At 43.8% G+C, this 26970-nt stretch overlaps 1 long non-coding RNA gene and 1 pseudogene across 2 annotated transcripts; one reads left to right on the forward strand and one right to left on the reverse strand.

Annotated features, from left to right (window-relative positions):
- Nucleotides 1-9245: 9245 nt before the first annotated feature.
- LOC309622150 (heterogeneous nuclear ribonucleoprotein A3 pseudogene) lies at nucleotides 9246-10291 on the reverse strand (annotated as a pseudogene). Its single transcript has one exon. The product of its transcript is annotated as a heterogeneous nuclear ribonucleoprotein A3 pseudogene (transcript).
- A 4249-nt stretch (nucleotides 10292-14540) lies between these two features.
- LOC309622151 lies at nucleotides 14541-22136 on the forward strand. The gene is made up of 2 exons (XR_014240554.1): nucleotides 14541-14669; nucleotides 20460-22136. It is a non-coding gene; the product is annotated as an uncharacterized lncRNA (long non-coding RNA).
- The last annotated feature ends 4834 nt before the right edge of the window (nucleotides 22137-26970 follow it).

The following is a 26970-nucleotide window of genomic DNA, read 5'->3' on the forward strand; positions in this document are numbered from 1 at the left end:
AAGGGAGGAAGAGAATGATGGAAATCGTTTCTGGGAAACTATTTTTACATTATGTGTTGTTTGTTCCCGGTAAATAAACTGAAATCTTCTTAACAGTAAAACAAAATCTAAACCACTAAAGCCAATAATACAGGAGTATAACGTTTGAAAAAAATTTCTTTGGCTGCGCAGCATGTGGGATCTTAGCTCCCCAACCAGGGATTGAACCCACGCCTGCTGCATTGGAAGCGCAGAGTCTTCACCACGGGACCACCGGGGAAGTCCCAGGACTATCACTTTTAAAGGAGAAGGTACAAACCCCTCGGTTCTATGAACTGGAGATTTTTAGTAAGAAGTCAATATATTTGTTGTTAGGCACATTTTATGTTAGGCTGTCGCCCTGCACAGGATGCAGGCGCCTTGAGAATGGAAGTCATATCCCTCTATAGTACGTCCCTCTTCTTTCTGCTTTGCAGTTTGCTGCTCCACTTGTTCAACCCCACCTAGTAATAACCTATACTTCCCTTGTTCCTGTTTTCCCATCTGGAAAACAGACAAAAGGCAACCAAACAACGCAAAGGTCTCAACAAATAAGGGATATCCAAAACCAGAGATGGCCAGAACTTCTGTACCCCTGATGAAATAGTCCTCATACAAAACCTGATAATCAAATTCCTTAATGCTAGGAATCACAGTGAAAAATAGTATCTGAACTGACTTCTGTCAGATGAGTGAGAACTAAGGTTAATTCAGTGTATCTGAAGCATAGAAAGTGAGGGCAAAAGTGGCACAAGATGGGGCTAAAGCAGAGAGGATTCTAGACCACGCAGAGTCTTAAAGGCCAACACTGTGTTTTCTATTCTCAAAACAATGCTTGTGAGCGATGTTTATGAGCAATGTTCCAACTTGCTTTGAAGGTTTTTTGTGTGAAGAATGGATTGGAAGGAAACAAGATATATGGACACCAGTTAGGACCTAATCACAACACACAGGCAAGTTCAGTATTAGGGTGTTGAGGGAGAGCTGACAGATTCCAAAGAAATTCAGGAGATGAACTGAAGCGGGCTTAATGGGGTAGGAGATGGAGGAAAGGAAGGTCTTAGGGAATTAAAGGGTTTACTGCACACATGAGCAAAGTCTCAAAATTAATCATTTGAACGTACAGAGGTAGATCTCTCAAATGACTCCGGTTAGGAAGCAACGGTACGCCCTTTAGAATTCCTAGAGACAACACAAATCAACTGTTTCGATGGAAAATTCGGCGGGACCGGTGCGTTTTTTCACTCCAACTTAGCTCCAGTTCCTATTACTCACATCTTCTGTGCCAAAACAACACAGCTGGAGGAACTGAAGGGGATTCCGTTTTGGTAATTAAGGAGTGTCCCCAACACTGACAGTCCCATCTTAAAAAGCACTCCCTCTGCATTTTACCCGAGGAGCAATGGCCAGAGCCTCCCTTTGAAAACGATGGGCAGAAATGAGAACATCACACACTGTCCCTTTCAGCTACTGTGAACTGAGCCGCGAGACGACCAATACCCCCTGGCACAGCGCGGACGGGCCAGCGCGCGGGGGCAACAGGGACAGGAGACAGCACAAGAGACGAAGCCCAGGCCCAGGGGCCAAGGCCTATTACCTTTCCGGCATGTGCAAAACATAAAACAGAAGCAATATTGTAACAAATTCATTAAAGACTTAAGAAAAAAACAAAAATCAGATGCTAAAGTGCCTACTCTAACCACTATACTATATTGCTTCTATAAAACAAGCACTAAACCTCAGATACAGAAAAAAACCCTTTTCGTGTCCTCACACCTAGGTCAAAATTACAAAGCGTTAATTCAGGAGACAGAAAGGGAAGGAATAAATCTGAATGAATCTGAGTCAGAACACAGTGCTATATAACCTTAGGCAAATTCCACAATACCCATGCCTCAACATGGCAAATTCCACAATACCCATGCCTCAACCTCCCTATCTATAAAGGAGTTAACCACACCAGCGCTAACCATTACTTGCCTCCTGGTAGCTTGTGAGTGTTAATTAATATTTGTAATAAATACACAGATCATCAGTTGAAAGAAACAAGGAAAACTACAGCGTTATTATTATTGCCTTGTTGCTAGAGCTAAACACCACAAATCAACATAAATAACTTATGTACACCAAGAATGTAGGGTTTGAATATGTACTTTGAAAGGCCATCATATAATTAGTTGTTTCACCTCTAATTGCTTTTCCTTTTTTTTTTTTTTTAATTTAAAAAAGCAATACAGGGACTTCCCTGGTGGTTCAGTGGTAAAGAATCCGTCCTGCAATGCAGGGGACGCGGGTTCGATTCCCGGTCGGGGAACTAAGATCCCACATGCCGCGGGGCAACTAAGCCCTCGCACCAAACTACTGAGCTCGCACACCTCAATGAGGTAGCCCACGTGCAGCAAACTACAGAGCCCACGCGCTCTGGAGCCTGCACGCCACAACTACAGAGCCCACGTGCCACAACTAGAGAGAGAAAACCCGCACGCCACAACTAGAGAGAAGCTCTCATGCTGCAACGAAGAGCCCGTGCGCCGCAACGACAATAAAGATCCCACATGCCTTAACGAAGGTCCCGCGTGCCGCAACTAAGACCCAATACAGCCAATCAACCAATCAATCAATCAAGTGGGGCGGGGGGAGCAATACAGGAATTTCCCTGGCAGTCCAGTGGTTAAGACTCCAAGCTCCCAATGCAGGGGGCACGGGCTCGATCCCTGATTGGGGAACCAAGATCCCACATGTGGCACAGCGTAGCCGAAAAAAAAACAAAAAAAGCAACACATACCCTACGGCATTTATCCCAGAGAACGCATGTTCGCACAAAAAAAGGTACACAAATGTCCACAGCATCTCTATCAGTAATAGTCAGGAAATGGGAAAAAAAACTCAGATGTTCTTCAATGGGCAAGTGATTAAACAAACTGAAGTACAGCCAAACCATGGAATACTACTCAGCAATTAAAAAGAAAGCGGCACTGGGACCTCTCTGGTGTTCCAGCGGTTAAGACTCTGCACTCTCAATGCAGGGGGCCCAGGTTCCATCCCTGGTCAGGGAACTAGATCCCGCATGCTGCAACTAAAGACCCGCACAGCCAAATAAATAAATAAATAAATATTTTTTTTAAAAAAGAGGAGCACTGTTGATTCATGCAATTTGGATGACTCTCCAGGGAATTACACTGATTGAAAAAGGCCAATCCAAAAGGTTGCATACTGGGAATTCCCTGGCGGTCCAGTGTTTAGCACTCAGCACTTTCACTACCTGGGCTGGGTTCAATCCTTGGTCGGGGAACTAAGATCGCACAACCGGCAGCGCAGCCAAAAAAAAATTTTTTTTACTTAAAAAAAAAAAAAGGTTACACACTATATGATTTTATTCACATAACATTCTTTTTTTTTTAATTAATTAGTTAATTTATTTTATTTTTGGCTGCGTTGGGTCTTCGTTGCTGCGTGTGGGCTTTCTCTAGTTGCGGCGAGCGGGGGCTACTCTTTGTTGCAGTGTGCGGGCTTCTCGCTGCGGTGGCTTCTCTTGTTGCAGAGCACGGGCTCTAGGCACGCGGGCTTCAGTAGTTGTGGCACGTGGGCTCAGTAGTTGTGGCTCCCGGGCTCTAAAGCGCAGGCTCAGTCGTTGTGGCGCATGGGCTTAGTTGCTCCGCGGCATGTGGGATCTTCCCGGACAAGGGATCAAACCCATGTCCCCTGCAATGGCAGGCAGATTCTTAACCGCTGCGCCACCAGGGAAGTCCCACATAACATTCTTGAAATGACAGGTTGCCAGGGACAGATAGGGCCGGGGGAGTGGGAGACGGGCCATCTTCCCCAGGGGGTATTTTCCCTTGATCATCTGCACAAAAACTTTATTGCAACTTTATCCACTGCACTATCAGATCATTATGATTTGGTGGGGAGTGGGGGAGCAGCAGTGGCTATAAAATGGCATCAGGAGAGATCCTGTGGGATGGAAATGTTCTCTATCTTGACTGTGTCAATGGCAATACCCAGGTTGTGACAGTATACTATGATTCTGTAAGATGTTACCATTGGGGAAAACTGGGTAAAGGACACACAGGAGCTATCGCACTATTATTTCTTACAACTGCATGTAAACCTACAATAATCTGGACACAAAAAGTTTAATCAGAAATGAAGGCAACACATGCCTCTTGTAACAAGTAAAACAATAGTCTGTGGTCAGTCTCTTTCTCTACCCGTCCCATTCCCTCCCTCTTGAGATAACCATGCAAACTCACTGCTCATACAAACAGGCATGCATTTAATACTTTCTGTTTACTGTATCAAAATGGGATCATACATACTACATATTACCCTGCAGCCTACCTTCTTCACCCATCATCCCTATATCATAGAGAGCTTAAAAAAAAAAAATTTTTTTTTAAGTGCCAAGCAGGATGGCAGGTATAGAAAATTTTCTGACTAGGGCAAATCTGACAAATGTTTACCGTGCTAATGTGCCATAGCTCAGCCAGGTGCATTCAGTGAGAGCACAATATGCAAGTAGCATTCTAAAGAGATCTGCAAAAAATGCAAGGTCTTCAGCAGCTCTTCGAGGATCCCATCCCCCTCTCTGCCTCCTCCATGGAACCATCCCATGGAGGTTGAACAGTTTAACTCCATTTGCCCCTCCTGCTGTTTGTGCTTTCGTTGTATACTTCTGTTCTACATCTCCACAAGACATTATTATTGTCACTTATTTACAAAATAACATATAAATATAAAGGTGTATGTACCTGGGTATATGTACATGTATATATTAGACACACACACACTTTAAGTGCTCTTTGTTCTTTCCTGCAGTTGTGTTCTTTTTTTTTGGGGGGGGGGGCAAGTTTTTATATTGGTAAAGTTCTGTACTACTAGAAATATAAGATTTGAAAAGAAAAGTGAGACTTGAGGATCATCTGTGGAGCTTATCCTCATTCTCCTGCTGACGCATTATGTGTTTATAATTTGAGAACTGCAGATAAATACAAACTGGTCTTCTCCATACTTGCTCACTAAGGAATTCCTCATTTCTAGGAAACGTCTATTTCAAGGAAAGGAAACAAACAAAAACACCTAGTGCACTAGATGATTAAAAGGTACACATTTTATAGCCTGAGTTCGAGAAAAAAATTACCCAAGAAACGGCCTTTTTCCCTAGGAGCCAGCTTCTACTAGGGGAGTCTAGGGTTCTCTAGGCAAAGAAAAAAAACTTGCCAGTTTAAACAGAATAACAGAAACGTTCAGCCAATCAAATATACAGAACTCATCACTTGCAGTGAGGAATGAAAGGCCTGTATCAACAGAAAAAATAAATGGCACCGGCAACGTCTGCAACAGAAAACAAACAGGAAATCCTTTAAAAAGCCAAAATTGCAAAGACAGATGAACAGGGTATGAAATTACACGCCGGGCAATGCACCTGTTAAAGGAAAAGAGGCGCACACCAAGTCTGAAGTCTTAAGAATTCGGTGTTTAACACTACTTCTGCATGCTGCCCAGCAGAAAACTCGGGTCCTGGCTTAATCCACAACGCACACTTCATTTAAGGAGGTGAACTGCTTGGTCTGACTCAGTTTCTTATTCTGTAAAATGAATGCAACACAGCTGTCGTGAGTCCCCAAAGAATTCTGCACAAACGCTTTGTAACTCCAAAGTGCTGTGCAAATCAGAGCAGCCCTTCTCTCCTTCACATTCGTTGGACTTAGAATTTCAGAAGTTTAGCTGAAAATATAGACGACTCGGAAGCAAGGGACTGAGAGTGGCCCACACAGGTGGAAAGAAATGCAGAAACTGGAGCACCTCATACAAACCGCAAGAGACCACGTTCACGTGCACACGTTATCAGTAACAGAAAACGCCACCGGTAGCAACTGTAAACCACTGAGAGGACCAGCAACGACATGTGTCCAAATCCAGCCGGCAGCACAGCCTCGTCGGCGGCAATGCCTTAAACACAGCTCCCCGCACTCCGCGGCCTAACAAGATCCACTTTTTCCAAAAAGTTTAGCAACTTGCCAAGTACACTGGCGTAGTTCACCTTTTTTAAATGCTAAGCAAACATGCAGGGGAGTTGAGACAATCAAGGGAATGTTCAGCCTTCCTCAAAAATAAGATCCAGGAAATTCACGTTTTGCTTGAACAGTTTCATGTCTAAAACTGATCACAAACCTCTGTTTGATGTTGTTTTCTCGCTGCTGGCCAATGAGCCCGGGAAAGAGAACCAATTCTTTCAAACAGGGAGGGCTCTCTGCACTCTTCAGCTAAACCAGCGAGGCTTTACCACCGTCACGTTTAAAATAATGAGGAGGATGCCTCCATAGAGTTTACCGGGCTGCGCTAATCACGAGGGGCCTCGGGCGCCCAGGGCGGATCCCAGCGCCGGTGGCCGCGGGACCGGACCCCCTCCCCGGGACGCGGCCGCGGGACAGGACGCCCCCCAGAACCCCTGCCCGGGACGCAGCTGCGGGACAGGACGCCCCCCAGACCCCTGCCCGGGACGCAGCTGCGGGACAGGACGCCCCCCAGAACCCCTGCCCGGGACGCGGCCGCGGGACACGAAGCTCCCCCCTCCCCAGGAACCCCTCCCCAGAGCGCGGGCCTCGCCGCCGTCTCGCAGCACCCGCCGCGCTCACCGCGGGCCGGGAGCCCCCTCAGGCCGACTGGCCCCCGCCCGCCGCCCGGCCTCCCTCCGGCCCGCGCCGCCCGCCGCGCTCACCGCGTTTTTCTTCTGCACCATCTTGTCCATCTTCTTGGCAATGCGGACCACCTCGTCCTCCATGGCCCTGGCAGGCCTGCCCCGCGCCGGGCCGCGGGGGACGGGAAACGAGCGGAGCTGGCCGGGCGGCAGGTAAGCCCAGGCGTCGGCGAGGGCCCTCACCAGGCGTCACCGAGGCGCTTCTTCACTCACGACGACTGCGACGGCGGGGGCGGCGGCGGCGGCGGCGCTCCTCCCACGCAGGCAGCGCCAATCGAGCTCCCAGCTCGCGGCGGCGACGGCGGCGGCGCTCCTCCCACGCAGGCAGCGCCAATCGAGCTCCCAGCTCGCGGCGGCGACGGCGGCGGCGCTCCTCCCACGCAGGCAGCGCCAATCGAGCTCCCAGCTCGCGGCGGCGACGGCGGCGGCGCTCCTCCCCCGCAGGCAGCGCCAATCGAGCTCCCAGCTCGCGGCCGCGGCGGCGGCGGCGCTCCTCCCCCGCAAGCAGCGCCAATCCAGCTCGCGGCGGCGGCGGCGGCGGCGGCGCTCCTCCCCCGCAGGCAGTGCCAAGCGAGCTCCCAGCTCGCGGCGGCGGCGCTCCTCCCCCGCAGGCAGCGACAATCGAGCTCCCGGCTCGCGGCGGCGACGGCGGCGCTCCTCCCCCGCAGGGAGCGCCAGTCGAGCTCCCAGCTCGCGGCGGCGGCGGCGGCGCTCCTCCCCCGCAGGCAGCGCCAACCGAGCTCCCAGCTCACGGCGGCGACGGCGGCGGCGCTCCTCCCACGCAGGCAGCGCCAATCGAGCTCCCAGCTCGCGGCGGCGGCGCTCCTCCCCCGCAGGCAGCGCCAATCGAGCTCCCAGCTCGTGGCGGCGGCGGCGGCGGCGGCGGCGGCGGCGGCGCTCCTCCCCCGCAGGGCAGCGCCAATCGAGCTCCCAGTTCGCGGCGGCGGCGGCGGCGCTCCTCCCCCGCAGGCAGCGCCAAACGAGCTCCCAGCTCGCGGCGGCGGCGGCGGCGGCGCTCCTCCCCCGCAGGCAGCGCCAATCCAGCTCGCGGCGGCGGCGGCGGCGGCGGCGCTCCTCCCCCGCAGGCAGTGCCAAGCGAGCTCCCAGCTCGCGGCGGCGGCGCTCCTCCCCCGCAGGCAGCGCCAAGCGAGCTCCCAGCTCGCGGCGGCGACGGCGGCGGCGCTCCTCCCCCACAGGCAGCGCCAATCGAGCTCCCAGCTCGCGGCGGCGGCGGCGGCGGCGCTCCTCCCCCGCAGGGAGCGCCAGTCGAGCTCGCGGCGGCGGCGGCGGCGGCGCTCCTCCCCCGCAGGCAGCGCCAATGGAGCTCCCAGCTCGCGGCGGCGGCGGCGGCGGCGCTCCTCCCCCGCAGGCAGCGCCAAACGAGCTCCCAGCTCGCGGCGGCGGCCGCGGCGGCGCTCCTCCCCCGCAGGCAGCGCCAATCCAGCTCGCGGCGGCGGCGGCGGCGGCGGCGCTCCTCCCCCGCAGGCAGTGCCAAGCGAGCTCCCAGCTCGCGGCGGCGGCGCTCCTCCCCCGCAGGCAGCGACAATCGAGCTCCCGGCTCGCGGCGGCGACGGCGGCGCTCCTCCCCCGCAGGGAGCGCCAGTCGAGCTCCCAGCTCGCGGCGGCGGCGGCGGCGGCGCTCCTCCCCCGCAGGGAGCGCCAATCGAGCTCCCAGCTCGCGGCGGCGGCGGCGCTCCTCCCCCGCAGGCAGCGCCAATCGCGCTCCCAGCTCTGTTCTTTTGTTTTTTTTTTTTTGAATTCTGAGATTTTTCATTTGAAGTAAATCTTAAAGCTATTAAATTCACAAATATGCTAATTTAAATACCCAATTCTATTATCTAAAACACACATTGCAAACATACAAATATCTATTCTCTCCACATGTCAGAGCCCATTCATTTCATGGTTTGGAAATGGGGAGAATAGATCCCCTTAAACTGCAAGTCAGCAGGTGTTTCTTTACAGTTAACTTTAGCAAAATTCATACAAAATATTAATGAACAATGATCTTCTTTACTTGTTAACTCACAAGGAAACACCTTCAAAACTGCATTTTGTTAAAGTTTCTGTACTAAAATGTAGAAAAACTGAACTACACAAATATTGAAAAGTTTAAAATTCCTTAATTTTTTATTCCTGGTACCACTACCACAATTTACAGGGCAATATACCTGATGTAATGAAAAGAAAAAGACAAAGCTACAACAGATAAAAGACCTCAGGAATGTACATCTAATTGACCCTCCGTTGCATGAATCAATAGCTGCACTTTTTGCAAACTGTGGCTAGGACAGTCCTGAACAAGAAGGGTTTCCTGTTTAAGCTGCAGTAACTTTTCTGACTATGGATCATCGTTCCTTCTGCGGCAGGTTTTTACAGTTCCTCTAATGCATTTGGGACGACTGTCTCAAAGTAACCTGCAGCTTTCCTGACAACTCCTCGCTCTCTCTCCTGCTAAGAACTGTAGCCCTTTTCTTCTGAGTTTTGAGAACCTTCTGCTACCATATCCACCACTTCCACCACCAGATCCATAACCACCACCATAGGGACTTCCCGAGCTTCTTCCACCAAAACTGCCCCCCTTCATGGGTCCATAATTTGATTGCTGTTGTCCACTATAATTTCCAAAATCATTATAGCTCCCACCACCACCACCATAGTTACCTCCAAAATTTCCTCCTTCATTGTAAGCATCATATCCTCCACCACCGCCACCATATCCACCATCTTGGTTTCCATATCCTGGTCCACCACCACCATAGCCTCCTCTACTACTGTAACCAGGACCACCACCATCGTTACCACCGTCGCCTCCAAATCCGTTTTATCCACCATCACCTCCTCCATAACTACCTCTGCTGCCACCACCTCCACCACCATAGCCTCCTCTTCCACCAAAGTTTCCACCACGGCCAAAGTTACCTCCACCACCTCCAAAGTTTCCTCCACGACCCATAAAGTTGCCAGATCCACCTCCACGACCTCTCTGTGATCCAGCAGATTGCATTTCTTGTTTAGAAAGGGCCTTTTTCACTTACAATTATGCCCATTAATAGTGTGGTATTTCTGAACAACAATTTTATCAACTGTATCATGATCATCAAAAGTTACAAAAGCAAATCCTCTCTTTTTTCCACTCTGCCTGTCTTCCATAACTCCTATGGTTTCAATCTTGCCATACTTTTCAAAGTAGTCTCTCGAATTACATTCTTCTGTATCTTCTTTAATACCACCAACAAAAATTTTCTTCACTGTTAGACGGGCACCAGGCTTTACAGAATCCTCTCTAGAAACAGCTCTCTTTGGTTCCACTACACGCCCATCAACCTTGTGTGGTCGAGCACACATTGCTGCATCCACCTCTTCAACCCAAGAGTAAGTCACAAAACCAAAGCCCCTGGAACGGTTTGTCTGGGGGTCTCTCATCACCACACAATCTGTAAGTGTGCCCCATTTCTCAAAATGTTCTCTTAAGCTATCGTCTGTAGTTTCAAAGCTCAGACCACCAATAAACAGTTTTCTCAACTGTTCTGGTTCCTTTGGATCATGGCCCTCCTCCCCCCGGCGGCGGCGGCGGCCGGAGTCGGGCTGGGGGCGACCGGGCGGCGGTTTTACCTCCGTTTTGAGACCGGACTCGCCTCTTCCAACTCGAGTTCAATATGGGACCGAGAGCCCAGCTCTGTTCTATGTTGGGCCATTTTACTTCAGCCCAAAAAAATTTCTTCTAGTATTCCCTAAGGTCTGCTGGGGATCAGTTTTCTTATTTTTCATTTATCTGTATTTGATTTTTTAAAATTGATTCCAATTTTCTGTTGAGATTCTCCATATTTTAATCTATTAATCCCCATCTTTTACTCTCAATATAGTCATTTTAAAGTTCTGTGCTAACTCCAGAATCTGAATTCCCTCTAAATCAATTTTTCTTGGTTTTTTTTTTTTTTTTTTTTTTTTTGTCTTAAGTTTTAGTCACTTTTTCCTGCTTCAGGAATTTCATAATTTTTGATTGTGTGCTGGACGTGGTGAATAAAAAATTCATAGAGACTGAAGATGCTATTACTTTGCACCAGAGAAGATTTACCCTTTTCTCTGTTAATCAGAGTGGCTGATCATTTCAGTCATTTCAGGAATTTTACTAGGTCAGAACTGGGTTGGAGCTTTAGTTGTCTCATCCTACCTATGATTTTTCCTAATTTGTGGCCTCCCTGGATTTTTGCTGTGAGCCTGACAGGTCTTTGATTCTTCAATAAATACAGTCAGTTATTGACTTCAGTCTTTCAGATGTTTGAATTCAGCTCTTTAGGCTCTCAGTTCTCACAGCTTCAGAGTATGGCAAATGTAAGGAGAGACCAGCTATGTATTTGTTGCCGTTACACTTTCTCAGTGAAAATTTGTCTCATAAACACTGAAACATTGCAGATGACTTCACTTTTTCTGACTCAGCCCCCTTCTTGGGGATGGCACTTCTGGGTTTTTACTGTGAGTCTGGTAGGTCTCTAATTCCTCACTTTGGAAAGTTCTCTCCCTCAGGCATTAGGTATTTAGCTTCCTGCTTTATATAGGTTCAAAAACTGGCAAATGTCTTGAAGAGGAGACCTAATGATTGTCACAGGCCCCTTTATCTAGCGGGATTTGGTTTGTTAGTGCCATGACTGTGCAGGAAATTTCACTCTGCTTTCTTGGCTCAGTCCCCCATCATCCTATACCACCCTGACACTAAGGAAATGTCCTGTGGGGGAAATCGGCTTGACATTCTGCTAGATTTCACTCCATCATGCCAGCAAATGAGTTCATCAAAAGATATGGTGATTTCTCTTTTCCAGTGGAGTATGTCTCCCTACACCAAACCCCTGCTCCAAATCTCTAAATGTCCCTCTCTAGCATATTAGTTGATATTGTTTCTTGATTGCTTCCTTAGCTCGATGATCTTTTATTCAAGTTTGTTTGCTCGTTGCAGCAGGAGTGATGGCCTGTGCCTACCTAGTGCAGGCATATTATTATGGAGATATGGCTTTGGTCCCAGACACCACAATAAGGAGAATATCATAAGAAAGCAAGTCACACGAGTTGTTTGGTTTCCCAGTGCATGTACAAGTTATGTTTATGCTATACTGTAGTCTATTAAGTGTGCAATAGCATTATGTCTAAAAAAAGTACATATCTTAATTTGAAAGTAGACTTTAAGAATGCTACCCATCATCTGAGCCTTCAGCAAGCTGTAATCTTTTTGCAATAGTAACATCAAAGATCACTGATCACAGATCATGTAACAAGTATAATAGTGAAAAAGTTTGAAATATTGTGAGACTTACCAAAACATGACATAGAGACACGAAGTGAGCAAATGCTGTTGGAAAAATGGCACCACCAGTAGAGCTGCTTGACACAGGGTTGCCACAAACCTTCAATTTGTAAAAAAAAAAAAAAAAAAAAAAAAAAAAAAAAAAAAGCATTATCTGCAAGGTACAATAAAGTGAAGTGCAATAAAGTGAGGTATGCCTATACATCCTGCCTCAAAGCAGAAATCCTATTTAGATCACCTTTAATTTCTCTCTATGATATATCAATAGTTTTCTATTCTAATAGGGTTCTTACATTTTTTATTACACTTATTATTAGGTATATGATGTTTTGATGATAATGTAGATGGCATATTTTTTAGTTTTTAATTTTATAACTTTTCAGACACAGAAAAATGTTAGTGGAATTTTTTAATGTTTGGTCTCTTATCTGGCAACTCTTCTAAAAACTAACTGATATTCTAATAAGTTATCTGTAGATGGTTTTGGATTTTCTGTATCCTTAATTATATCAACTATGGAAAGTGACAGTATGATTTCTTCCTTTCTTAGCCTTATATTTCTGATTTCTTTTTCCTGCCTTACTGCTAATGCCATTTAATACTTTTACTAATAGGTTGAATAGAAAAGGTAAGAGTTGGCATTCTTATTTTGTTCCTAATCTTACAGTGGACGTTCTCCACATTTCACTATAAATAGGATGGTGGCTCTAAAGTTTTTTGTAGTTTCCCTTTGCTATGAGTTTTTAATCATACATAATTATTGAATTTTATCAAATGCTTTATCTGACTATACTGATATGATCATATACATTTTCTCCTTTATTTTATGGATGTGGTGCATGACATTTATTGATATTTGAATGTTAACTCACCTAGCATTTCTGGAGTAAAACAACTTGGTAGGAATTCACACACACACACACACACACACACACACACACACACACACATTCACTCACTCACACACTCTACATTTGATTGTCTAACATTTTGTGTATGATTTTTGCTTCTGTATACATAAGGGAGATGGGCCTATTTTCTTTTCTCATAATTGTCCTTTTAATTAGTGAATAGTATATAGAGGGTAGAGATTTAAAAGACCTTTTAAAAGGTCTTCTTCTTCTGTGATATAATACAATACAGTATTACTCCATTTTTTAAAAATGACCTTTTTCATTTTCAAATAATTTCAAATCTGCAGAAAAGATACAAACAGAGTTCCCTTTACCTCTCTCCCAGTTTTTCCTATTGCTAACATCTTATACTACCATAGTATATTTTTCAAAATTAAAAAGCCAACATTTATACATTACTATTAACTAAACTTAAGACTTTTTTTGGATTTCACCAGTTTTCCTGTTAATGACCTTTTTCTGTTCTAGGACCCAATCCAGTATATCACATTCCACTTAGTTAGTTGTCATGTCTCCTTAGTCTTCTCTGGTCTATGACAGTTCCTCATTCCTTCCTTGTTTTTCATGATTTTGACAGTCTTGAGGAATATTTGTCTGATATTTTGTAGAATTGTTCTCAGTCTGGGTTTGGCTGATGTTTTTCTCATGATTCGACTGGAGTTATAGGTTTTGACAAAGAATACCGCAGAAGCGAAGTAACCGTCTCATCACATCATAACAGAGAGTATGTAGTGTCTCCGTGACATCACTGGTGATGTGAAACATCATCACTTGCATAACATGGTGTTTGCTTGGTTTCTCCACTGTAAAGTTACTTTTTCTCCCATTTTATACTGTCTCTGGAATTCAATCATTAAGGCCAGCCCAGGACTGGACTTAAGGGGAAGATTAAGCTTCACCTCCACCTCCTTGGGGAGGAGATGGATGCCGGGGGGGGGCGGGGGGGAGGTTACCTACATATGGAATTCTTCTGTTGGCAAGATTTGTCTTCTCCCTCCCTCCTATTATTTATTTATTTATACACTCATTTATTTACTCCATTATGTTTTAATATGGATTCTTTATAATCTATATACATAATTACAACCTTAAAAACCTCTGGTTCCCCCACTGACATATAAACTTTTTGAGGAAAGGCTCTGTTTCTTTTTTATTTTTGTACACTCTATGCGTTTAGCATAGTCCCCTAATTTATAGTGGACTTCCAGTAATTATTTTTTAATGGATATCTTTCCACTTCAACTGAAAAGTACCCTTTCCTTATATAATAGCATTCTAAATCCAAAATAAAAGTAGATTTTAAAATAAGTAAAAGTAAACTCATGCATGATCACCCTGTAATAAGTATGTAAAAAAGCACAGGGTACTGCAGAAATAACTTAACCATTTGAGTTGGATGTGTCTCCAAAAAATATTGAAGCCACATTTGGAAAGAAATTACAGTATTTGATAAGCCAAGGATATGACCTGCTGTGTGCTTTCTCTTTTTTGTTCAGATCACCAAAGGAGATTAAGACCCCGTTTTCTCCCTTCTCTGGAAAATTATCATCTGATGCAGTCACTCAGATAACAACAGAGAGTCCAGGAAAAACCATGTTTTCATCTGAGATTTTTGTTAATGCTGAAGATCGTGGACATGATATTCCAGACCTCAGTACACAGAAGTTGGGCAAAGTTCCTGTCAAGTTTGCTTCATCATCTTCAGTCCAACAGATTACTGTTCTTCATGGCACAGATGGTAAGAGAATTTTAGGTCACATTACCAACTTTTGTGTGTCATTAACTAAGAAATTTCTTGATTGGGTCTTTCTAGTTAGAAAACCTAATTTTAATTTTAAGCATTAGGTTGTACATGATTAAAACATCTTTTATTTACATAGCTATGAAGAGAATATAATTTATTATGTTTTTACTTCAATTTCTAGTGAAGTTAACAACCTATGTGAAACTCATGCTACTTGTGGCTGACGTATTTTCAACTCATAATACTTGTCATAAGAATGCAAGTAGTTCATGAAAACATAAAAACTATAGAGGTTCAATTTTAGGGAGGTAGATAACTATTTGGCATTGTTTCTTTTACTATTGTTTTGCATGATACAGTGAACAGATAGCAAACACAATACCAGTCTATTTCTTGCTCAAGAAACGTTGAGCAGGGACCCAGGTTGACTGTGACTCTGCTTTCTTTAAAACATGGAACCTTGGATTCATCATCATAGTCAACTGGAAGGGACGAAAAGCATGGAGGAGCACATGTTGGGAGGCTTTTATGGGCTAGGCCTAGGTGTGGCCCACATCACTTTCCACTGACTAGGAATAGTTTAGCTGTGCTTTCCAGGATGAAGAAGAAATGAGTTTTGGTGAACAGCTAGCAATTTCTACCATAAGGTCTACATTTAGAGTGTTCCTATGCTATCATGACAGTGATATTTTTATAGTGCTTATACTATATAACATTCAAAATTATAGCAAGTTATTTTCTTTTTCAGACCAGTAACTGGAAAGTTAAGTTCCCATTCTACCTCCAAATGAGGGTGGGAACTTTCAATTACTAATTTTAAAGTATTCAACAGTTTGTACAAATCTATTCAAAATATATTTTAAGTTTTCCTACTTGTGCAAAAAGTTTACCTGTCTGTAGGTATAAATGGAATATGCCTAAATGTATAAAGAAAATTGCTTAGTTCCACATGTAAATTGCACTGAATTTAATTTGAATAAATACATTTATATGTTGAAATGGTTATATTTCTTTTCTTTTTTTTTTTTTTTACTTTTATTTATTTTATTTTTGGCTGTGTTGGGTCTTCATCGCTGCGTGCAGCCTTTCTCTAGTTGCGGCGAGCGGGGGCTACTCTTCGTTGCGGTGCACGGGCTTCTCATTGCGGTGGCTTCTCTTGTGGTGGAGCACGGGCTCTAGGCGCGTGGGCTTCGGTGCATGGGCTCAGTAGTTGTGGCTCGCGGGCTCTAGAGCGCAGGCTCAGTAGTTGTGGCACATGGGCTTAGTTGCTCCGCGGCATGGGGGATCTTCCCGGACCAGGGCTGGCACCCGTGTCCCCTGCATTGGCAGGCGGATCCTTAACCACTGCGCTATCAGGGAAACCCGAGATGGTTATATTTCTTATACATTTTTATTGTGATATAAAATTATGCCCCCCAAATGTATAGTCTAATCAATATCACACAGAACACCTTTAATGTGTCAGTTACCTATTGCCACCGTGATACTGTATAAGAACCTCGAAAATCTCAGTGCTTTATAACAACAGACATTTGCTTTCCTCACTCATGGGCTTATGAGTCAGTTGGAGTTTGGCATCAGGATGCAAAAACGGTTTGGGTCTGTTCCACATGCCTTGTACTGAAACCCAGGCTACTCTGGGTATGCTGTTTTCATGTTGGTGGCAGAGCACAGGAGAGGAAATCCAACTGTGAAAGTGTATTTTATACCTCTTCTGACATCAAATGGATCGGTCTACATAGAGCCCACAGTTCACGGTCTTACCTTTACATACAGGTACTTGGTAGAAAAGACTCCTTTAAAAGAGAAATATTATTTGGTTTAATAATAAAAGATTTTTAACTCTGTGGATTCAGAAGTAAAATTTTAAAAATATTTTAAAAGTATACAGAATAGCATGTTGAATTTATGACTATGTGTCCACTGCTCTGAATTAACAAATTAAGAGTAATATGCTATATGTTTATATTTAGTTCCATTTGCAAGTTTTTTGAAGGAATAAAGTTTATGGTTGGACTTTCTTCTTTACCCTTCTGCAGTCCTTTCTTTCTCTCCCAGGAACAACCATTATTTGCTGAATAGTCGCTTCTTCCCCCAGAGATAGGCAGTCCAAAGTAACTTTAAGACTTCTGCATCCAAACAGAAAGTTGTTGAGAATTTCAAAAAGCCACTTATCTTGCCTCTGAATTCTCCATCTCCACATGGTAGCCATTCTTGCCCTGGGTCCATTGTAATTCTGCCCAATTGTTGTTGTCCATTTTCTGCAAACTTTGAACTAAATGGTAAATTTAACCATCACCACCAAGCTTTATATACACTGGTGGAGGAAGAAAACTACTAAGTCAATATTCTAACAATAATGACTACAGCAACGTCCAAAGAGAAGTAGAGGCTACAGCCTATTTTTCCTGTTATTTAAATTCTTCCAGCCTCTATACATTTCTTCATTCTCCTTGAATTCAGCCAGGTTCTCATTGGCTGGGGCTTTGCCTGATAGGTTGGTACAAGTATTCCTAAGTAGTCTAAGGCTTTGCTAGCCCTGCATAGGTTTAAGGTCATTTTTTGTTAATTTCTATGACCAGGCTTGGTAAAGTGGTCCCCTAGGTGTAAGCCATACTCCTACTGACTTTCTTCTTTTAAGGTAACCTTATTTCTCCCTGATAGTTAAGGTCAATTGTAGTTTTAGTCAACACTATGGCATCCTATTCCCTGTATTGTTTCAGTGACATAAAGAATGTAAAATGACTAGATGGCTCCTGTCTCCCGGTAGAAGTGCCCCTCCCTTATTTCTAAGATCTTCCATCAAACAAAGCAGAGTCACAGAGATAGAAAGCAAAAGATTTTAAAGGCTTCTGCCTTTGTTCCTAAATATATGCATTCTGTCTGTAGGATAGGCAAGTGCCATATGTGGTTCTGAGCACATGCCGTATTTGGCAAGCTAGCATTCCAGCCTCAGAAAGTGATGCCTCCCAGCTTGTGCCATGACAGTTATCAGTAAATTGTTCACTCGCTTTTTTGTTTTTGAGTTTACCATAGCTGTGGGTGATCAGGCTTGTGAGGAGAACAGTGACTCCCTTTAGGCATCAGCCTGTTGTCTCATTTCCTTCACTATGAAGTCAGTTCCTTGGTTGGAAGCAGGGTACTAGTAATATGGATTCCATGTCAAATCATCAGAATGATGGAGTGGTCAAGGATGGTAACACAATTCTAAGTAATATAAAAGTTGTTATTGCGTCCAGAATGAAGGAGATCTCATTCTACTCTGGGACTATCAGACTCTGTCTAGAGTATTTTGATTTTTATAAACTAGACATGGGCAACTAGGAGTCCATCTAGAGGTGATTACAGGATGCAAGAGAAGACCATGGTCCATAAGGATAAACTGAAGAAGCTGTTGTGTTTAATCAGGAGAAGTGGTAGCTATCTACAAAATTCTATTTGAATGAGCAGTACAACCCCATGAATACTGAGGAGTAACCTAAACAAGAATTTTATAGGACTCATGTGATGGCAATACTAATCCTTTGTGTAGGCATAGAAAAGGAGAGTAGACTAAAAGGAGGGATGGGATATTTCTGAATGGGAAAATTGAATATTTAAAGATGTCATTTATTCCCAAATGAATTTAAACTCTAATGTAATTCTACTCAAAATTCTAATGGAATTGTTCTTTTGAACTTGTTTAATTGATCTTAAGTTTTTTCCGGAAGACTAATAAAGAAAATACTGGAAAAGAAGAGTAATGGGGAGGATAAATTTTAGCAGCAGCCGGTGGAGTGTTTTAATGGGATGCCTGGAAGTTGCAGACATTATTCTCACCCTTGACCTATGGGCCCAGACTTAGTCATATGTCCATACATGTCTGCAAGGGAGATTGGGAAATACAGTGTACAGATGAGCAGTATGTACCCAGCTAAATATCAAAATGCTGTTACAGAGAGAGAGAGAGTTTCTACCACATCATGAAAGAAAAACAAGTGTATAGAAAAAGATTTCAGGGACTTCCCTGGTGGCGCAGTGGTTAAGAATCCACCTGCCAGTGCAGGGGACACGGGTTCGAGCCCTGGTCCGGGAAGATCCCACATGCCGCAGAGCAACTAAGCCCGTGTGCCACAACTACTGAGCCTGTGCTCTAGAGCCTGCGAGCCACAACTACTGAGCCCATGCTCCACAACTACTGAAGCCTGCGTGCCTAGAGCCTGTGCTCCACAACAAGAGAAGCCACTGCAGTGAGAAGAGTGAGAAGCTCGCGCACCACAACGAACAGTAGCCCCCCCACACCGCAACTAGAGAAAGCCCGCGTGCAGCAATGAAGACCCAATGAAGCAAAAAAATAAGAAGAAGAAGAAAAAGATTTCATCTTCTATAATAATCAAATTACTACCATGTCACAGACATTTTAGAAAGAATTTTAGCAGTTAGTATTTAAAAAAAAGAAACTTTATAAATGACATAATTTTTCACTCTGAAATCAGAAAACTTATGTGAAATGGGGCAGCAGGGGAGAATGGGTATGCTATAAACAGGAAGTCTTTATTACAGAATTCTTTATTATTGAAAATTTAATCCAGCCTAAATTTTTAACATTATGAGAAGGGTTAAATACACTTAATGTGTAGTAGAATGATAAAAAATGTGACGATAGGAAATAAAATGAATATTTTATTATCAATGTAAAGTAGAAAAACTGAATTCCACATTATACATACTATACACAACTATGTAAACAAATAAGAAATACAGAGGAAAGACCTGTAGAAATACATTAAAATATTAATAATAGTTATCTTTGAGTGGTAAGACTTTGTCTTTTTTATTTCTGTGTATTTTTTTAATATTGAGAAGTTATACTTTTTTAATGGGAAACTTATTTTGAAAATCTGCCACATAGAAGAGAATTAGATTTACTTTCTATGACTCTGGAGGGAGAACCTTCAAAGATCAGTAGTAGGGGTTAACAACGACCAGGTTTGGGTTCAATATAAGATAAAGTGTTTCTTAGTTAGAGCCATCTAAATATGGAATAGATTGCTAGGAAGTCGTCTTCTCAATGAATCCTACCCTTACCACTCTATTTAAACTGCATCCTGCTGCAATTTCCCAAATACTTCTAATCTTCCTCAGCATTTTCTAATTTTTGGGGGGGGAGTGGCTGTTTTGGGTCTTTGTTGCTGCACACGGGCTTTCCCTAGCTGTGGTGAGTAGGGGCTACTCTTCGTTGTGGTGCATGGGTTTCTTATTGTGGTGGCTTCTCCTGTTGCAGAGCGTGGGCTCTAGGCGCACAGGCTTCAGTAGTTGCAGCACGAGGGCTCAGTACTCGCAGCACAAGGGCCCTAGAGCACGTGGGCTTCAGTAGTTGCGGCACATGGGCTCAGTAGTTGTGGCGCTCGGGCTCTAGGGCGGGCGGGCTTTGGTAGTTGTGGCACGCAGGCTCAGTAGTTGTGGTGCACAGGCTTAGTTGCTCCACAGCATGTGAGATCTTCCCAGACCAGGTATCGAACCCCTGTCCCCTGCATTGGCAGGCAGATTCTTAACCCACTGCACCACCAGGGAAGTCCCAGTATTTTCTAATTTTTTATGTCACTAATAATTTATAAAAATACTAGATGATTTACTTATTTAGTATGCTAATTGTTTACTGTCTATCTCCCTCTTCTAGAATGCTAGTTTACTGATACATTCCAAGAATCTTGACCACTGCTTGGCACATTAAAGGTGCTTAATATTTGTTCAGTTAATTAATAAATGTTTTCTTATTAATTATTCTGATCTTTATGTCCTTAGGCCAGCCTTTACTGTTGCCATATAAGCCTTCTGGTAGTACAAAGATGTACTATGTTCCCCAATTAAGACAAATTCCTTCATCTCTGGATTCCAAGTCAGACACCACCATTGAGAGCTCACACTCAGGTATTATGCAGAAATTATTCAAAATTTTATTTTTTGAAATTTTATTTGTGGATTGGCTGTTTAATTCTGGATGACATATGAAAGCTCAGTGCTCTTTAATCTTTAAGTGAAACATGGAGATTTTCATGACACAGGCTCTGGTTCAGATAGGTGAGTTATTTGGTCAGATGTATTGTGTACACTCAAACATTTGATAAATATTTGAAGAAAATTGTATGAACAGTTACTTGTTTGGGTTAGTGGACTCCATCTAGGACAAAGGTTTCCAAGTTTTCTCTGTTCACAGTCACCTTAGTGTTTGGGTGATTTCTTTTCTCATCATCGTGGGGATATAAATCATCAGCAGCATATAAATACATGAAGTATTTTTTCAGACACTAAGCTATTATGTTATTAGGGTATAAAAATACTTAGCGTTTTGATCTTACAGCTTAATAAGCAAAAATATTTTTCGTTTTGTGTTTGAAAGAAAACATTTTACTTTGTTCAGAAATATGCATAATTACTTGCTAACGAGATATGTGTGGCTATTAGGGCACAGTTTCTCAAACCTTGAGATGAGATTGGACACAACCACCCTCATTTATTGCTTTTGTTACAGAAACCGTCAAAAATCCAACTCTGCAGAGATACAGACAGCAGCATTGAAAGGAATGTAGCAGTATCTAATGTTGAAACTTTAAACTATCTTTAGCGATTAGTTTTTGTCCTGTACACCAGATATTACATATCACTCTTTCTCTAGAATTTTAAAATATCCCACAACATCCCTGTGAGATCACCACAATAGAACTGCAGATTTAGAAAATGAATAGCATCCTGTGGAGGAACTGAATAAATATTTTCTGTGGAAAATTATAAGGATACAGAGTTGGTATGGTGCGGGGTTTTGATTGTTGGGATAACATATTGATTGGTCCACAGGAGTTGACTTGGTTCAGTTTAGATATAAATTGTTCATGATTTGTCAATAGACATCTTTATAGGTGTAGAAATTAAAAAGAAAGTAGTTGTCCCTGGTCTTACGCAGATTTTCTGTTAATTTTAAGAGGACCCAACTAGTATCTAATGGTAACTGAGTTAAAGCCCCGATATAATTGCTCCTGATTTCCCACTGTGATGCCACTGAAAAAAAGAACCACAAAATGCTCATATGTTAGGATTGATTATGAAGCCTATAACCAGGAACTGGAAGAAATTTTCACTACCTGCATGGCTATGATTTTAAAAACTCACTTAGTGGCTACGAGACATAAAACAAGCTTACTTAATTGATTGTAGGTAGGAAAATCTTTTATCTCAGTCTCACTTTCAGCCCCCTAGTTCAGAAGACAGAATGTACCAATAGAAGTCTAATCAGGTGTTCCAGTATTTTTTGAGGCCTCCTGTGTACTTCTATTCATTTACATCCTAACTCTTCCCTTTGGAGACATTAACTTTGAGAAAAATTGGACAGTAGTGGGAAGAGGAAATGACTCAGGGATGGTACACTGTATCCTGAGAAATACTGTCCGTATAAATAAAGTACTGAATGCATCAGTTAGACAAGAAGAGATCTGTTGGCTATATATACTTGAGGTTGTCATTTATCATGTTCTGCATCTATTCTGAGAGTGAGGGAGTTGACAGTAGAAAATAATAGTTTCTTAGACCAGTAGAGCTGATCTAGATGAAAGCCTAGGAATTGTTCTGATAGATAGTGTCTATTAGTATGTTGTGATTCTATAGATACTAGAAAGATCCAACTAGAGTTTGGGGCCAAGGGCAAGTCATAAACCATTGCAGATATTTGGACCAAATAATTTCTCCTCAGTTGAGAATGAGTAAACAATTGAACTCATAAAATTCTTTTAGAGACAAAAACAAAGGGACTTCCCTGGTGGCGCAGTGGTTAAGAATCCGCCTGCCAATACAGAGGACACGGGTTCCAGCCCTGGTCCGGGAAGATCCCACATGCCACAGAGCAACTAAGCCTGTGCGCCACAACTACTGAGCCTGCGCTTTAGAGCCTGCGAGCCACGACTACTGAAGCCCGCATGCCTAGAGCCCGTGCTCCACAACAAGAGAAGCCACTGCAATGAGAAGCCCGCGCACTGCAACGAAATGTAGCCCCCGCTCGCCGCAACTAGAGGAAGCCCGTGCACAGCACCGAAGACCCTACACAGGCAAAAATAAAAATAAATAAATTAAAAACAAAACAAAAACAAAAAAACAAGGCAAAGGTAACCTCGCAAAGAAAGAGATAGATGTTAGAGATTTACTCATTAGGTCAAGTAACACTCTGAAGTAGTAACAGGATTTCATTTATATCTGACAGTAAGTTCTGTGAAGATAGGTACTATGTCTTTTTTTTTGTAAGCCATTTTATACCTCATACCAATATATAATATAGATGTTATTTTTATATTCATTTAAAGACATTTAAATATTTTGTGTACTAGTACTGTCAATAGGAGCAAAAAGCCATGGGGAGAGAACTGGTTGGGATTTTTAAAACAAAGTGAGGAGTTAATAGCAGAAAAAAATGGTGGAGTAAAGACCTCCAACATTTTGCCCTGTGATAAAAGCAACAGAATTTTGGCAAAACTTTATGGAAAACTTTTCCAAAACTCGAAATTAACCAAAGGCTTGTAGCTTTTGTAGTAAGCATTTATTCAAGAAAAATGGCTGAACCTTGATAAGAATAGTAAGCTTGTGGCATTTTACCTTGCCCTATTCTCATTGCCACACTCAGCTCAGTGATAACCTTGAAAAATATCAGCCTGCATTCCCAGGACTGGAGGGAGCAGAACAGAGCTGGACCTCTTTCACAATTTCATTCCCAAAGAATTGTCAGTATTTGATCTGTCTGATGGCTCTCTGGAAGACTCCACTCAAAAGGCTTATCTTTATTTGACCTTACCCAGAGCTATCCAGTGCGTATGAGCCTCTGTGTCTATGTGTGAGGTGTTTGTCAAAAAACACTTACAGGCAAGTGTTTTATTTTAGTTTCTTAAATATTTATTTATTTTATTTATTTATTTTGGCTGCGCCGGGTCTTAGTTGCACCACTCAGGATCTTCGTTGCGGCATGCGGACTCCTTAGTTGCAGGACCTAGTTCCCTGACCAGGGATCGATCCCGGGGCCCCTGCATTGGGAGCCCGGAGTCTTACCCCCTAGACCACCAGGGAAGTCCCCAGGCAACTGTTTTAATGTCACAATGCAGGAGGCAGTGGATAACACTTTAGACAAACAATAGACTAACCAAAAGCTTTAACGGAAAAACTGAGGATGAGATGTCCATAGATATTTTGAAAAGCATTGATATATTCCTAGGACTCTAGAAGACCACAAGTGTGCACAGGCCTGAGTGCATGCTCAGGAAAGATCTGAGAGGGGCCTACCCTTTACCTTTGGCTGCCCTTGAGGCTCTGGGCAAGAAGAAAGGGAAGGCTAAGGCAGAATTGATAACTCCCTGCCCTCAGCATTGATGGCTATGTGCACGTAGTCCCTCGGCAAAGACTGGGAGATTTATTGTTTCTAGATGTTTAAGGATACCTCCATCTAGGCATTAGCTGACCACTAAGCTAGTTGAGTGGCAGCTTCAGTAGACTTCATAGAATTTGTTCAGAAAAGTTACTTAAAAAAAAAACAGCGTAAAGCAACAGCAGGAAACTGTAGGGAGGTAGTAGACTCTGATTTCCAGGGTTGTCACATTATATTTTTTAAGATGTCGAGTTTTCAACAAAAAGTTACAAGATATGGAAATTCAAAGTAAAAACAAAATATATGGACCATACAAAAGTTTAGAAACTGTCTGTGAGGAATCTCAGACATTGGACTTACTAAATGAAGATGTTAAAATAGCTATTTAAAATATGTTCAAAGAACTAAATGAAACCATGTCTAAAGAAGTATAGGGAGAGGGGCAAGATGGCGGAAGAGTAAGACGAGGAGATCACCTTCCTTCCCACAGATACAGTAGAAATACATCTACACGTGGAACTGCTCCTACAGAACACCCACTGAACGCTGGCAGAAGACGTCAGAACTCCCAAAAGGCAAGAGACTCCCCACGTACTTGGGTAGGGCAAAAGAAAAAAGAAAAAACAGAGACAAAAGAATAGGGACAGGACCTGCACCAGTGGGAGGGAGCTGTGAAGGAGGAAAGGTTTCCACACACTAGGAAGCCCCTTCACGGGCAGAGACTGTGGGTGGCAGAGGGGGGAAGCTTCGGAGCCACGGAGGAGAGCGCAGCCACAGGGGTGCGGAGGGCAAAGCGGAGAGATTCCCGCACGGAGGAGCGGTGCTGAGTGGCACTCACCAGCCCGAGAGGCTTGTCTGCTCAGCCGCTGGGGCGGGTGGGGGCTGGGAGCTGAGGCTCGGGCTTCGGTGCTAGCCGAGAGGGAGTCCGGGAAAAAGTCTGCAGCTGCCAAAGAGGCAAGAGACTTTTTCTTGCCTCTTTGTTTCGTGGCGCGCAAGGAGAGGGGATTCAGAGCGCCGCCTAAACGAGCTCCAGAGACGGGCGCGAGCCGCGGCTATAAGCGCGGACCCCAGAGGCGGGCGCGAGCCGTGGCTAACAGCGCGGACCCCAGAGACGGGCGTGAGCCGCGGTTATCAGCGTGGACCCCAGAGACGGGCGGGAGACGCTAAGGCTGCTGCTGCCGCCACCAAGAAGCCTGTGTGCGAGCACAGGTCACTCTACACACCGCCCCTCCCGGGAGCCTGTGCAGCTCGCCACTGCCAGGGTCCCGTGATCCAGGGACAACTTCGCCGGGAGAACGCACGGCGCGCCTCAGGCTGCTGCAACGTCACGCCGGCCTCTGCTGCCGCAGGCTTGCCCCGCCTCCTCCATACCGCTCCCTCCCCCCGGCCTGAGTGAGCCAGAGCTCCCGAAGCAGCTGCTTCTTTAACCCCGTCCTGTCTGGGCGGGGAACAGACGCCCTCAGGCGACCTACACGCAGAGGCGGGTCCAAATCCAAAGCTGAACTCCGGGAGCTGTACGAACAAAGAAGAGAAAGGGAAGTCTCTCCCAGCAGCCTCAGAAGCAGTGGGTTAAAGCTCCACAAACAACTTGATGTGCCTGCATCTGTTGAATACCTGAATAGACAACGAATCATCCCAAATTCAAGAGGTGGACTTTGGGAGCAGAATATATTAATTTTTCCCCTTTTCCTTTTTTTGTGAGTGTATATGTGTATGCTTCTGGGTGAGATTTTGTCTGTATAGCTTTGCTTTCACCATTAGTCCTAGGGTTAGGTCCGTCCATGTTTTTTTTCTTTGTTTTTTTGTTCACTCAAAAAAATTTTTTTTCCTAATAAATGTTTTCTTAATATTTTTTCCCTTATTTTCTATTTTTAGAAATTAAAAAAAAATTTTAATAAGTTTTTTCATATTTTTTATTTTAAAAAATTAAACATTTTTTCTTAATAAATTTTTTTCTTAATAATTTTTTTCTTATTTTTTACTACAAAAAATTAATAAATCTATTTTTAAAAATTAAAAAAAATTTTTTTTCTGAATACATTTATTCTTAATTTTTTTTCTTATTTTTTATTATAATAGCTTTATTTTATTTTATTTTATCCTCTTTCTTTCTTTCTTTCTATTTTTTTCTCCTTTTTATTCTGAGCCATGTGGACGAAAGGCTCTTGGTGCTCCAGCCAGGCATCAGGGCTGTGCCTCTGAGGTGGGAGAGCCAACTTCAGGACACTGGTCCACAAGAGACCTCCCTTCTCCACGTAACATCAAACGGTGAAAATCTCTCAGAGACCTCCATCTCAACATCAAGACCCAGCTTAACTCAACGACCAGCAAGCTACAGTGCTGGACACCCTATGCCAAACAACTAGCAAGACAGGAATACAGCCCCATCCATTAGCAGAGAGGCTGCCTAAAATCATAATAAGGCCACAGACACCCCAAAACACACCACCAGACGTGGACGTGCCCACCAGAAAGACAAAATCCAACCTCATCCACCAGAACACAGGCACTAGTCCCCTCCACCAGGAAGCCTACACAACCCACTGAACCAACCTTAGCCACTGGGGACAGATACCAAAAGCAACGGGAACTACGAACCTGCAGCCTGTGAAAAGGAGACCCCAAACACAGTAAGATAAGCAAAATGAGAAGACAAAAAACCACACAGCAGGTGAAGGAGCAGGGTCAAAACACACCAGACCTAACAGATGAAGAGGAAATAGGCAGTCTACCTGAAAAAGAATTCAGAATAATGATAGTAAAGATGATCCAAAATCTTGGAAATAGAATAGACAAAATGCAAGAAACATTTAACAAGGACGTAGAAGAACTAGAGAGGAACCAAGCAACGATGAAAAACACAATAAATGAAATTAAAAATACTCTAGACGGGATCAATAGCAGAATAACTGAGGCAGA

Source organism: Balaenoptera borealis, assembly GCF_965194805.1.
Source record: "Balaenoptera borealis genome assembly, contig: HAP1_SCAFFOLD_1647, whole genome shotgun sequence".
NCBI lineage: Eukaryota > Metazoa > Chordata > Mammalia > Artiodactyla > Balaenopteridae > Balaenoptera > Balaenoptera borealis.